Source organism: Vicia villosa, linkage group LG1 (genome assembly GCF_029867415.1).
Source record: "Vicia villosa cultivar HV-30 ecotype Madison, WI linkage group LG1, Vvil1.0, whole genome shotgun sequence".
In the NCBI taxonomy this organism is placed as follows: domain Eukaryota; kingdom Viridiplantae; phylum Streptophyta; class Magnoliopsida; order Fabales; family Fabaceae; genus Vicia; species Vicia villosa.
The window spans coordinates 130,894,290-130,906,895 of NC_081180.1; positions in this window are offsets into that span (position 1 = coordinate 130,894,290).

The window sequence follows — 12,606 nt, forward strand, 5'->3', positions numbered from 1 at the left end:
GTTAATTTTCTTTTTTTTTGTTGTTTTTGTTTTATGTTTTATGTTTTATGTGAAAAATGAAAGTTTATTTACATGACCTGTTAAAAACATAGACATAATAAATAACTAATATTTACGGTATGCGGGCAAAATTACCGATAATAACCCTGAAAATCATTTAATGCACAGAAATAGGAATATTTGACTGGCAGAAAACACACAAAATATTATCTTAGTAATTAAGCAATATTATGACAAATAGTACAACATTTAATACTGACAGTACAAATATTACATACTATATTGAACAGTACGACGAATAAACGGTACATTTAAGAAATAAGAAATACGGCAAATTTTAAGAATGACGATTAATGACCCATGCTATGAACAATAACATGTAGATGATTGGGAGTGCAACCATTGCAGGTCCACACTCTTCAGGACTATGCAGGCAGAAGAAAGTCATGATCACCGTAGCAATGGTGATGACTGTAAGAAACAGTGTCTCTATCCACTTTGCCATTCTTGTCAGGGAAGAAGAGAAAATAGATATGAGGTAGGAATTTGAAAGATGAGTTAGAATTTGATGTGAGATTTTATAGAAGAAAATGAGAGGTATTTATAGAATGGAAAGAAGGATAGAGACGTTGGGGAATGATGTGATTCCGTACAAAAGGAAAATTTGAGTGAAAGTAAGATTTGAAAGAAAGTGGATGATAGTGTTGGGAAAAAGAGAGATTTGATTTTTGAAAAAGAGATTTGAAAAGATTTTTGAAAATAATGGAATATAGTACAAAAATTAGTGGGAAACAAAAGATAATAATAATCTACTTGTTACCAGTACAGTCTGAGTTTCCTGATTCTGCGCCTGCAAAAAGATTTAACTCTGTACCAATTGTGTCAGTACTATTTATCTGTAAATAAATAAATAGCATGTGTGAAGTAATAAACAGTATTTGGCGTTTGCGTAAGAATAAATTCAACTGCGAGCCAAATTACTGTATAAGGAAAATTCTAAAAACTAAGTGTTTCATATGTCAGGATATTTGTTGAAATAAAAATCCATGATTATATGAGACTCTTAATTTTCAGATTGGAGTTTTTTCTTGAAAAAAGATGCGGGCAAATTTTGGGGTATAACAGCAAGCTTATCGTATATGGTGTGGCCCACTTACTATTGTTCTAGTAAGTCGTCGCAGTTAGCCATACCTGCTTACTATCTTAGTTTGAGTAATCCTAAAAGGATCAAGCTCACCTGCACCCATGGGATCCATTTGCCCCGGTTCGGACAAGTTTACCTGCATAGAAGATTGTTTGCTATGGTTCTAGCACGTTTTCCTGCATGAAAAAGATTCACTTGTTTGGGGACTCACAACTCGAGGGTCGAAGAAAATAGCATGTCAAATATTCACGACTCGAGGGTCGGAAAGGAAACGATATGTTTAAAAACTCACGACTCGAGGGTCGAACATCTACGACTCGAGGGTCGGAAAACAAACTAATCACAACACGCGGGTTGGAAACTCACGACTCGAGGGTCGGAACACACCTATCACAACACGAGGGTTGGAAACTCACGACTCGAGGGTCGGAACACACCTATCACAACACGAGGGTTGGAAACTAGACTATTGTAGTATGTAAATGCGCCGGATGATATGCATATGTATATGTTTTTATGAGAGAAATGAACAGCAAGGTTGCTATCATCGGTAAGGTTACCGGAAGGCGTCAATCAGGCGATAGGCGAATAAGCATTCATTAAGGTTACTGGCATTGGTAGGGTTACCGGGAAGGAGGTGGACAATGTAGCTTAGCACCAGAGTTTTGAATTGGATGTTTTGATGTATGGGATAATGCTTATGCTCATGCATATGTTGGTTGATGTAATGAGTGGAACGAATTAATGTCTTCTATGAGACTACCTGAAAAGGTTTCCGGGATGGATATGAACATTTGTCTTACAGAAGACCACCTGAAAAGGTACTTAGAACAAGCATGTCTTGAAGAAGACTACCTGAAAAGGTACTTGTTAGAACAAGAATTGTTCTGATCAATTATCTTAGTTTTGATGATAACAATAATATGAATTTTGCTTAAGATTATATGGTACTCTAATCCAATGCAATTTCCTTTTCAGGAAATATATAAAGAGTATGCATAATTCAGCGCTCAGAAGCTTTGTCTCAAAGGGTTCAGCATGCAACATCAGAACATGGTCTGGCAAGACATCAGAAGATGGTCGAAGCAGAATCAGAACATGGGTCTATGGAAGCATCAGAAGAACAAGAGATCAGAAGCACTGAAGTTCTGATGGTATCACGCTCAGAAGCACTTCAAGGTCAGAAGATCAGAAGATGCTATGCACCAAGCTGTTTGACTCTGATGATATTCAAACGTTGTATTTACAAACATCAGATCAGAAGGAAGTACAAGTGGCAAGCTACGCTGACTGACAAAAGGAACGTTAAAAGCTACTAAAGGCTACGTCAGTAGACACAGCGTGAACAAGGCTCGAGGTAGTTGACAAAAGCGTATAACATTAAATGCGATGCTGTACGGAACACGCAAAGCATTAAATGCACTCAACGGTCATCTTCTCCAACGCCTATAAATATGAAGTTCTGATGAGAAGCAAGGTTAACAATTCTGACGATTTGCAAAACAATTAACTTGCTGAAACGCTGTTCAAATTCAAAGCTCAGAATCTTCATCTTCATCAAAGCTCACTACATTGCTGTTGTAATATATTAGTGAGATTAAGCTTAAACGTTAAGAGAAATATCACAGTTTGTGATTATCGCTTTTAAGAAGCAATTGTAATACTCTTAGAATTGATTACATTAAGTTGTAAGGAACTAGAGTGATCGTGTGGATCAGAATACTCTAGGAAGTCTTAGAGGTTATCTAAGCAGGTTGTAACTAGAGTGATCGTGTGGATCAGTATACTCTAGAAAGTCTTAGAGGGTATCTAAGCAGTTGTTCCTGGAGTGATCAGTGTGTGATCAGAAGACTCTGGAAGACTTAGTTGCTGACTAAGTGGAGAACCATTGTAATCCGTGCGATTAGTGGATTAAATCCTCAGTTGAGGTAAATCATCTCTGCGGGGGTGGACTGGAGTAGTTTAGTTAACAACGAACTAGGATAAAAATAACTGTGCAATTTATTTTTATCTGTCAAGTTTTTAAAGCTACACTTATTCAACCCCCCCCTTTCTAAGTGTTTTTCTATCCTTCAATTGGCATCAGAGCGCCGGTTCTAAGGTGCAAGCACTTAACCGTGTTTAGAAAAGATTCAGGAAGAGAAAAACGCTTCAGTAAAAGATGGTTGATGAAAGTGAAAAGTCTACACCTGCATCTACATCTGGCTCTGCTGAGCAACACAACGGTAACAATGGTTATACTAGACCGCCGGTATTTGATGGTGAAAACTTTGAATACTGGAAAGATAAACTGGAAAGTTACTTTCTTGGTCTAGATGGTGATCTATGGGATCTTCTGATGGATGGTTACAAACATCCAGTAAATGCCAGTGGCGTAAAGCTGACAAGGCAAGAAATGAACGATGATCAGAAGAAGCTTTTCAGGAATCATCATAAATGCAGAACTGTTTTGCTGAATGCTATCTCTCATGCTGAGTATGAGAAGATATCTAACAGGGAAACGGCCTATGACATATATGAGTCCTTGAAAATGACTCATGAAGGAAATGCTCAAGTCAAGGAGACTAAAGCTCTAGCTTTAATCCAGAAGTATGAAGCCTTCAAGATGGAGGATGATGAAGACATTGAAAAGATGTTTTCAAGATTTCAAACTCTTACTGCTGGATTGAGAGTTCTTGACAAGGGATACACCAAGGCTGATCACGTAAAGAAGATCATCAGAAGCTTACCCAGAAGATGGGGTCCTATGGTGACTGCATTCAAGATTGCAAAGAATCTGAATGAAGTTTCTCTGGAAGAGCTTATTAGTGCCTTGAGGAGTCATGAAATAGAGCTGGACGCAAATGAGCCTCAAAAGAAAGGTAAGTCTATTGCATTAAAATCCAATATCAAGAAATGCACTAACGCTTTTCAGGCTAGAGAAGAAGATCCTGAAGAATCAGAATCTGAAGAAGAAGATGAACTGTCCTTGATCTCCAGAAGACTGAATCAACTCTGGAAGAACAAGCAAAGGAAGTTCAGAGGCTTCAGAAGTTCAAAGAAATTTGAACATGGAGAATCTTCTGATGACAGAAGATTTGACAAGAAGAAGGTCATGTGCTATGAATGCAATGAGCCTGGACACTTCAAGAATGAATGTCCAAAACTTCAGAAGGAAAATCCCAAGAAGAAGTTTCATAAGAAGAAAGGTCTTATGGCAACCTGGGATGAGTCAGAAGATGATTCAGACTCTGAAGATGAGCAGGCTAACTGTGCGCTGATGGCGACTGAAGATGACGAATCAGAATCTACATCAGAATCAGATTCTGAAGAGGTATTTTCTGAACTTACTAGAGATGAGTTAGTTTCCGGTCTAACTGAACTTCTGGAACTCAAGTCTCAGATCAGTCTCAAATACAAAAAGCTGAAAAAGCTATTTGAATTTGAAACAAAGAAGCTTGAGTTAGAGAATTCTGAATTAAAAGAAAAACTTTTAAAATTATCCAATAATGTTGGATCTCCTTCTGATTCAGAAAAATCCACTCCTAGTCTAAACCATATTCTGAAAGAATATGATTTAAGTTTCAGGAAGTTCTTATCTAGAAGTATTGGCAGAAGTCAGCTAGCTTCTATGATATATGCTGTGTCTGGAAACAAAAGAGTCGGCATTGGTTTTGAGGGTGAAACCCCATACAAACTTGAACCTGTTGATGAAATGAAATTCACATACAAGCCATTGTATGATCAGTTCAAGTATGGCCACTCCCATGATATTAGGCACACTTCACATGCTCAAAGTTTTCACATAACACACACCAAAAAGCATGTGATACAACCTAGGAAATATCATGAAACTCACATTAAAAATTATCATGTTGTTCCTCCTATTGCTTACAATGTTAAACCCAAGTTCAATCAGAACTTGAGGAGAACTAACAAGAAAGGACCCAAGAAGATGTGGGTACCAAAGAAAAAGACTATTTCTTTTGCAGATTCTCTTGGTGACAAAGAAGATAAAAGTCAACATGTCATGTCATCTGGACTCAAGTTGGTCTCAACACTTGAAGGGAAGAAGGACTGTCTTCCAAGTTCTGGTACTTAAATCTGTTGAAGAAACTATGTTCGTAGGAGATCAGAAAAGAAAGCTTATTAGTCTTGGAACCATCTGTTTTGTTTGTTTCTAAAGCAATGGTGTTTCGTTCTTGATTATTCTGAATGCTCTAAATGCTACAGAATATACAATATTGAAACGTTGATTGTTGACGAATCTAAATATCTGATTTGATGATAAACTTGTTTCTGATGAAACAAAGCAGCTTAAGAATTTCTGCAGATACAATTTTTGTCGTATCAGAAGCTGCAGAACAAAGAAGTGAACCTCCAGAAGCTGTGTATATCAGAAGTAATGGATCAGAAGATCATTCAGATTTATATCAGCACACTTCAGAAGGAGTGTTTCCAGAAGAGAAACTTGATCAGAATCTGAAGGCGTAAAGTCTATTCTGAAATCTACAGCTGTCATCTATTATCTGATGGTGAACACGTGTCTGTACGGTTAGTACAAAGCGTGCAGTTGAAAAGACGCCGACCTAGGTAACTGTATTAAATCATTTCATTTACCACGTTCTCTCTCCTTACGTCACTCATCATTTAATAAAATTGATTTCTTTTGATTCTGGAACTGTTCAGTTTATATTTCTTATTATTTTCTTTTTCAAATCCGTCTCTATATATTCTTTTCAAATCATCTCATATATTTTTTTTCGCTCCGTGTCTCTCCTTCCTCTTGCATACTCTCCTTTGAAATCTTCTTAGTCGTTTCTAAAACCCTAACCGAAAACCCAGAATTTGTTCCTCTTAGTTGTTAGATCTGTTTCAATGGCTGCTTCCTCATCTCAAATTGTTGGTTCATCTACTCTTCTCCATATTCATAATGAAACAAACCAGGAACTCACCCCTGTTGTTGCATGCTCCATTCCTAAAGATGAATTGGAAGTTCTGTGTGAACTCATGGTTGACTTTGACAACATTGAAGAAAACCAATTTCACCTTAAAGAAGACATCATCTTTCAAGGATGGACCTCGTTGTTTGCTGAGTTCGTTGGTCCAGTTTATCCGGATCTTGTTAAGGAGTTCTGGGCACATGCTGTGGTTGCTCCAAAATCTATACTTTCTTTCGTCCATGGAAAGTTTGTTGTTATTACTGAAAACATCCTAAGAATGATGTTTGACCTGAAAAACCCTGAAGGGGTTTTTGAGTTTGATCAAAGGGCAGATTTGGGAGATGTTCTATCCACTCTCTATCCAAATGTCAAGAAAACAAAACACGTCAAGGATTTGAGAGATGTCTACAGAATCTGGACAAAGATCCTTCTTGGGTGCTTCTACCATAGGAAAGGAACACATGCCTCGGATTTCATCAGTAATGATCAAAGGTATATTCTTTATTGCATTGCCACTCAGAAGAAGGTTGATGCGATTTACATTATCTTCAATCATATGTGGAAAGCAGTAAAGGATTCCAGAAACGCTTTCAGAAAAGAAAATGGTGGAACAATCATTCCTTTTGGTAGAATCATTACAAACCTTCTGGTGCATTCCAAGATTGTTGAGAGTCTGGAGTCTGAAGGTATTATCAAAGACCTTGCTGTCACCTCTGGAGCCTGTTTGAATGCTTTTTCTTTAAAGAAGATGAAAATAATTGACACTATCCTCAAAGTTCCTCAACCTCTAGCTGGAACAAGAATCAGAAGAAAACCAGTTCTAGCTGACTTTGAAACCTTCTTCAATAGTGAGGTACCTGAAGTAAGAACTAAGTATCTGAAGTCACAAAAAGAGGATAAGAGTCTTAAAGATCAAGACAAAGGTGCTCCTATTAAAGTGAATCGCAAGAAGGAAGAAAGAACCAAAAGAAAGTTTGATCATCCCTCCTTTAACCAAGTGAAGGTTGCAAAGAAAGTTGCTGCTACCACTAAAAATGAAGTAGTCCCAGAAGAAGTGATTGCAAAAGTTGTTAAGGCCGTATCTGCTGATTTTGAGAAGAATAAGAAGGAAGCTGAGAAGAAGAAAAAGAAGAAGAAGTCAAATAACAATGATGAGATTGTTGAAATTGTTAAGAAGAAGATAACCAGAAAAAGGAAGATGATTATTCAAAGCTCAGATGAAGAAAATGCTGCTCAAGAGGCTGAGAATCAACCAGAAGTTCTGGCTTATGTCAGAAGGAAAGAAATCTCTAGAGGCAAAGCAAAGATTATTGAAGAGCCGAAGAGTAAAAAGCAGAAGAAGACTGAGGATGTGGCCAAAGCTTTTCTGAGAGGTTCCAAAGGTATATGCATTTCTGAACCTGATTCTGTTCCTGCTGTTAGTTCAGAAGTTGCACCAATAGAGGTTGTCCCTACACCTGAACCAGAAAAAGCCACATCAGAATCACCGGTTTTTGTCCATGTTCTTACACCTCCATCTTCTCCTATAACCTTTCCTTCCTCTCCACCTACCATAAATCCTGTTCTGGATATACCACCCCTTCAAACTCTCTTTCCATCTCAACCTTCTCTCAATGCCACCTTTGAACATACTCCCTCCACCTCTCAAAACAATCTTTGTGATTCTCCTCTTCCAACCTCTGCATCACATGAGCAGCTGCTCCGTGATTGCAACTACACTCCCAAGCCTCGTCCTGAAGCTGAAGTAGTAGTGTTGGATTCTGATACTGAAGCAGAATCTTCTTATAGGTTGGATAGAGAACCTCATCCGTACTTCACTTCCAACCCTGCCTTTTCAAAAACCCAAATAAAATTTCGCCCTGTATACCCTATTGGTGTAGTTTTTGAAAACATAAAGAGGAATCTCAGAAGTATCTTTGATACTCTCAGAATTGCTGAAAGTTCTGGATTGAATGATGTTGCTATGCGGAACTTCTGGAGGATCCTTCGCAGAGAATCAGATGCTCTGTTTTTAGAACTTCAGGAAGCCTGTGTAGCTGCTGCCCCACGGCCTCGTGGAATTCTGAGGAATTATGAAGACTTCTGGTTTGCTAGTCTCAAAGGAAGACATCTGTTGGAAGAGAAGCCCTTCTTGGATGAGATGGAACAATTAAGATTGGCTGCTGAAATGGAAGCAAATCCATGCAGGGATATTGTTATCTTTATTCCTGATTATCCTGTTCTGCTCGGAGACTTCAAGACTCTCTTTGACTATCTGAGGGAAAACCCTTCTGAGAAAGATCCAAGCTTGGTCATTCCAGAAGTTGTTGACCCACCAGAAGTTGAAGGTCCTTCTGCTCCCAGGAATCTAGCTGCCATTCTTCAGGCACTTGAGAATGGAGACTCGGAAATTCCTGCTGCAGAATATGGAGATGCTTCTATGCAAGAAGCAGATGCTGAAGATCAAGTTGCTGAATCAGATCCTGTTGAGGAAATCCCTGCAAATGATCTATCCATGGAAGCTATAGATCAAGTTGCTATTCCTGTGGTCGAAAGCGGTGAAGCTTCTTCTGATGAATCTTCTCGTCTTGCAAGGACTCTGGAAGAAATTCAGAGGAGACAGGATGAGCAAAGCTCACTCAATGATGAGTATAGAGCTTTCATGGTGAGGCAAGAAGGACACAACAATGAGGTTCAAGAGATGCTGGCCAAGATCTTGTCAAGGCTAGGGCCATCTTAGATTGAGTCTGTGTTGTTTCTTTCTTTTCGTTGCATCTGTCTTTGTGCATCTGATCTTACTTATCTTCATGTACTTCTGTACCTGCTGTTTGAACTTCAATGAAATCATCTTCTTCCTCTGTGTGTTTCGTTTTGTTTGTCTCTGAATCTTTTTTGCTTTTTTGATGATATGACAAAAAGGGGGAGAAGATAAATGATAAATGATTTGATTAATCTATCAGTTGCTGGGTAAAGCTCCCACACATTTACTAACAAGAACTGCAAGTTCTATATGGTTTAAGTGTTTTGCAGGTATAAAGAAGTGAAGAGAATCTTCAAAGCAAACACAAGAAGCAAAACCATAAGAAGAAGTAAACACAAGAAGCAAAACCATAAGAAGTGTTATTCTGTAAAAAGAATAAGCTCATGGAAACTGAAGCAAGCTGAGTGCTATCAAGCTTCAGAAATCAGAAGCACTGATAATAGAATTTGATCCATATTTGTTTATTTGATCTGACAAAATTCTATTTGCTCTGATACATTATTTCAGCCTATATGGCTCTGATACATATAATGTGTTCTAATATACATTTTATGTTCTGACTCGTTCATGCTGACTTTTGTCGTTTAGTTTTTGTTCTGTAACATTTCAGGATGTAGAGATGCTCTGATGGTGCTCTGGTACATTCAACAATGTTCTGATACAAATCTAGCATGAAGTGATGTTGGTAGAAATTCAAAGCTCTGAAGCTATCCGAGGGAAGCAGAAATCAGAAGCTGTGAATGTTCTAAAGATCCAGAAAACTCAAGTTCTGAAGCTGTCCTAAATGGAAGCAGAAATCAGAAGCTGTGAATGTTCAGAAGATCAAAGAAATTCAAGTTCTGAAGCTGTCCTAGATGGAAGCAGAAGTCAGAAGCTGTGAATGTTCAGAAGATCAAAGAAATTCAAGTTCTGAAGCTGTCCTAGATGGAAGCAGGAATCAGAAGATGTGAGTGTTCTAGGGATCTAAAGAAATTCTAGTTCTGAAGCTGTCCAATGGATGCAGAAGTCAGAAGCTATGAATTCTCTAAAGACAGAAGCTTATGTGATCGTCTCTACCGAAATAATCAGGGAAGTCTTTTATTAAAGTTCTTCGAGTATTTATTTCAGGGGGAGATTATTTATCTCAGGGGGAGATTGTTAATCTCAGGGGGAGACATATTCATATGCTTATGCTATAGCTGTGTAATTTGTCTTTTGCCGTCTGTTCTTTCTGATCGCAAATTCATATCATTTATATATGTTTTTGTCATCATCAAAAAGGGGGAGATTGTTAGAACAAGAATAGTTCTGATCAATTATCTTAGTTTTGATGATAACAATAATATGAATTTTGCTTAAGATTATATGGTACTCTAATCCAATGCAATTTCCTTTTCAGGAAATATATAAAGAGTATGCATAATTCAGCGCTCAGAAGCTTTGTCTCAAAGGGTTCAGCATGCAACATCAGAACATGGTCTGGCAAGACATCAGAAGATGGTCGAAGCAGAATCAGAACATGGGTCTATGGAAGCATCAGAAGAACAAGAGATCAGAAGCACTGAAGTTCTGATGGTATCACGCTCAGAAGCACTTCAAGGTCAGAAGATCAGAAGATGCTATGCACCAAGCTGTTTGACTCTGATGATATTCAAACGTTGTATTTACAAACATCAGATCAGAAGGAAGTACAAGTGGCAAGCTACGCTGACTGACAAAAGGAACGTTAAAAGCTACTAAAGGCTACGTCAGTAGACACAGCGTGAACAAGGCTCGAGGTAGTTGACAAAAGCGTATAACATTAAATGCGATGCTGTACGGAACACGCAAAGCATTAAATGCACTCAACGGTCATCTTCTCCAACGCCTATAAATATGAAGTTCTGATGAGAAGCAAGGTTAACAATTCTGACGATTTGCAAAACAATTAACTTGCTGAAACGCTGTTCAAATTCAAAGCTCAGAATCTTCATCTTCATCAAAGCTCACTACATTGCTGTTGTAATATATTAGTGAGATTAAGCTTAAACGTTAAGAGAAATATCACAGTTTGTGATTATCGCTTTTAAGAAGCAATTGTAATACTCTTAGAATTGATTACATTAAGTTGTAAGGAACTAGAGTGATCGTGTGGATCAGAATACTCTAGGAAGTCTTAGAGGTTATCTAAGCAGGTTGTAACTAGAGTGATCGTGTGGATCAGTATACTCTAGAAAGTCTTAGAGGGTATCTAAGCAGTTGTTCCTGGAGTGATCAGTGTGTGATCAGAAGACTCTGGAAGACTTAGTTGCTGACTAAGTGGAGAACCATTGTAATCCGTGCGATTAGTGGATTAAATCCTCAGTTGAGGTAAATCATCTCTGCGGGGGTGGACTGGAGTAGTTTAGTTAACAACGAACCAGGATAAAAATAACTGTGCAATTTATTTTTATCTGTCAAGTTTTTAAAGCTACACTTATTCAAACCCCCCTTTCTAAGTGTTTTTCTATCCTTCAGTACTTAGAAAAAGAATGTCTTGAAGAAGACTACCTAAAAAAGGTTCTTGGAGATGACGATGATTGTCTTAAAGAAGACTACCTAAAAAGGTATGGTGTAATGTATCAACCGATGTATGTAATGCATGATTCATGTATTTGCATGATGCCCCAATGATAGGTTGTTGATAACCAAGTGGATATAGTTTGCCAATGTTGTAAGGTTGTTGGATGCTAGCACGATTTTCTAATACCTGTTTTTTTTTTAAGATCGTAGTTAGGAGAAAGATTTATTCGAGGTTGCAAAGTATGAAGACGCATTTTCCTTTTGTTGTACGTCTTACGGATTTGATATCCATTGCCCCAGTATTTTCGCGGAAAAAGATGCTTATGAGGGAAGTGCCCCAGGAAATAGCCTTGTCATATGCTTCGATGTTTAGATTGAAGGGTGTGCCCCTGACTTGCCAGATATGGAGGGTTATCCATGGTTTTCTATCCATTTTGAATTTATCCCATGCTTGACATGCCCCTGATTGAGATTGCTTCGAGATGTGACCCAAGTCAATTGAACCTTAGGAAGAATGCCCCTAGTTAATAGGATGTTTGGTTGTATGCCCCTGTAATCATTGAGGTTTTGCCCTTGTTTAGGAAAACCCTCTAGATGTGGTTCCCCCATGCAAGAGTCTTTATTAGAAATGGTCATCTTTGATTAACCAATTTCGAGATCTCCTCGATGCTAAGTGTATATTCGTAGATGGCGTCGTACCCTTTGAAAAGTAATTCTAATGTAATGCGAATGCAAGTTTTGAAATCGAAGTCTGTCATGAATTAGGAGTGAATGATTAGAAACGAATGTTTGAAGAAGCGTAGTGATTAGAAATAGTTTTAACAAACATAGGAGTCAGTATAACAAAATCCTGCTTAATATGCTTTCGTAGTTAACCTTGCCTCAATTAGGACTTTTGAATGTTGTAACTTGGCCTGGTTCATGTTTTAGGAAACAATGGATATAAGGCTCAAAATTTATTTAACCCACCCATTTCTCCTTGATATTCTCCAAGTCCTAAAAATTCGCCTAATCCAATGAATGTGCTTTGCTTGTAAGAGAATCGTTTTAGTTTCGATGTTGAACAGAAAGCCTTAGTAAAGATCCAAGCTGTAACGCTTACTGCGACGAGGTGTGGCCCACTTACTATCGCTTTAGATCTGCAATGTTAGATCGTTCTAACAGCAAGCCTTAGTTTCGATGTTGATCATTGGGGAACCGTCTGAGGTATCGGCTTTAGATCTGCAATGTTAGATCGTTCTGGAACCATCTGAGGTATCGCTTTAGATCTGCAATGTTAG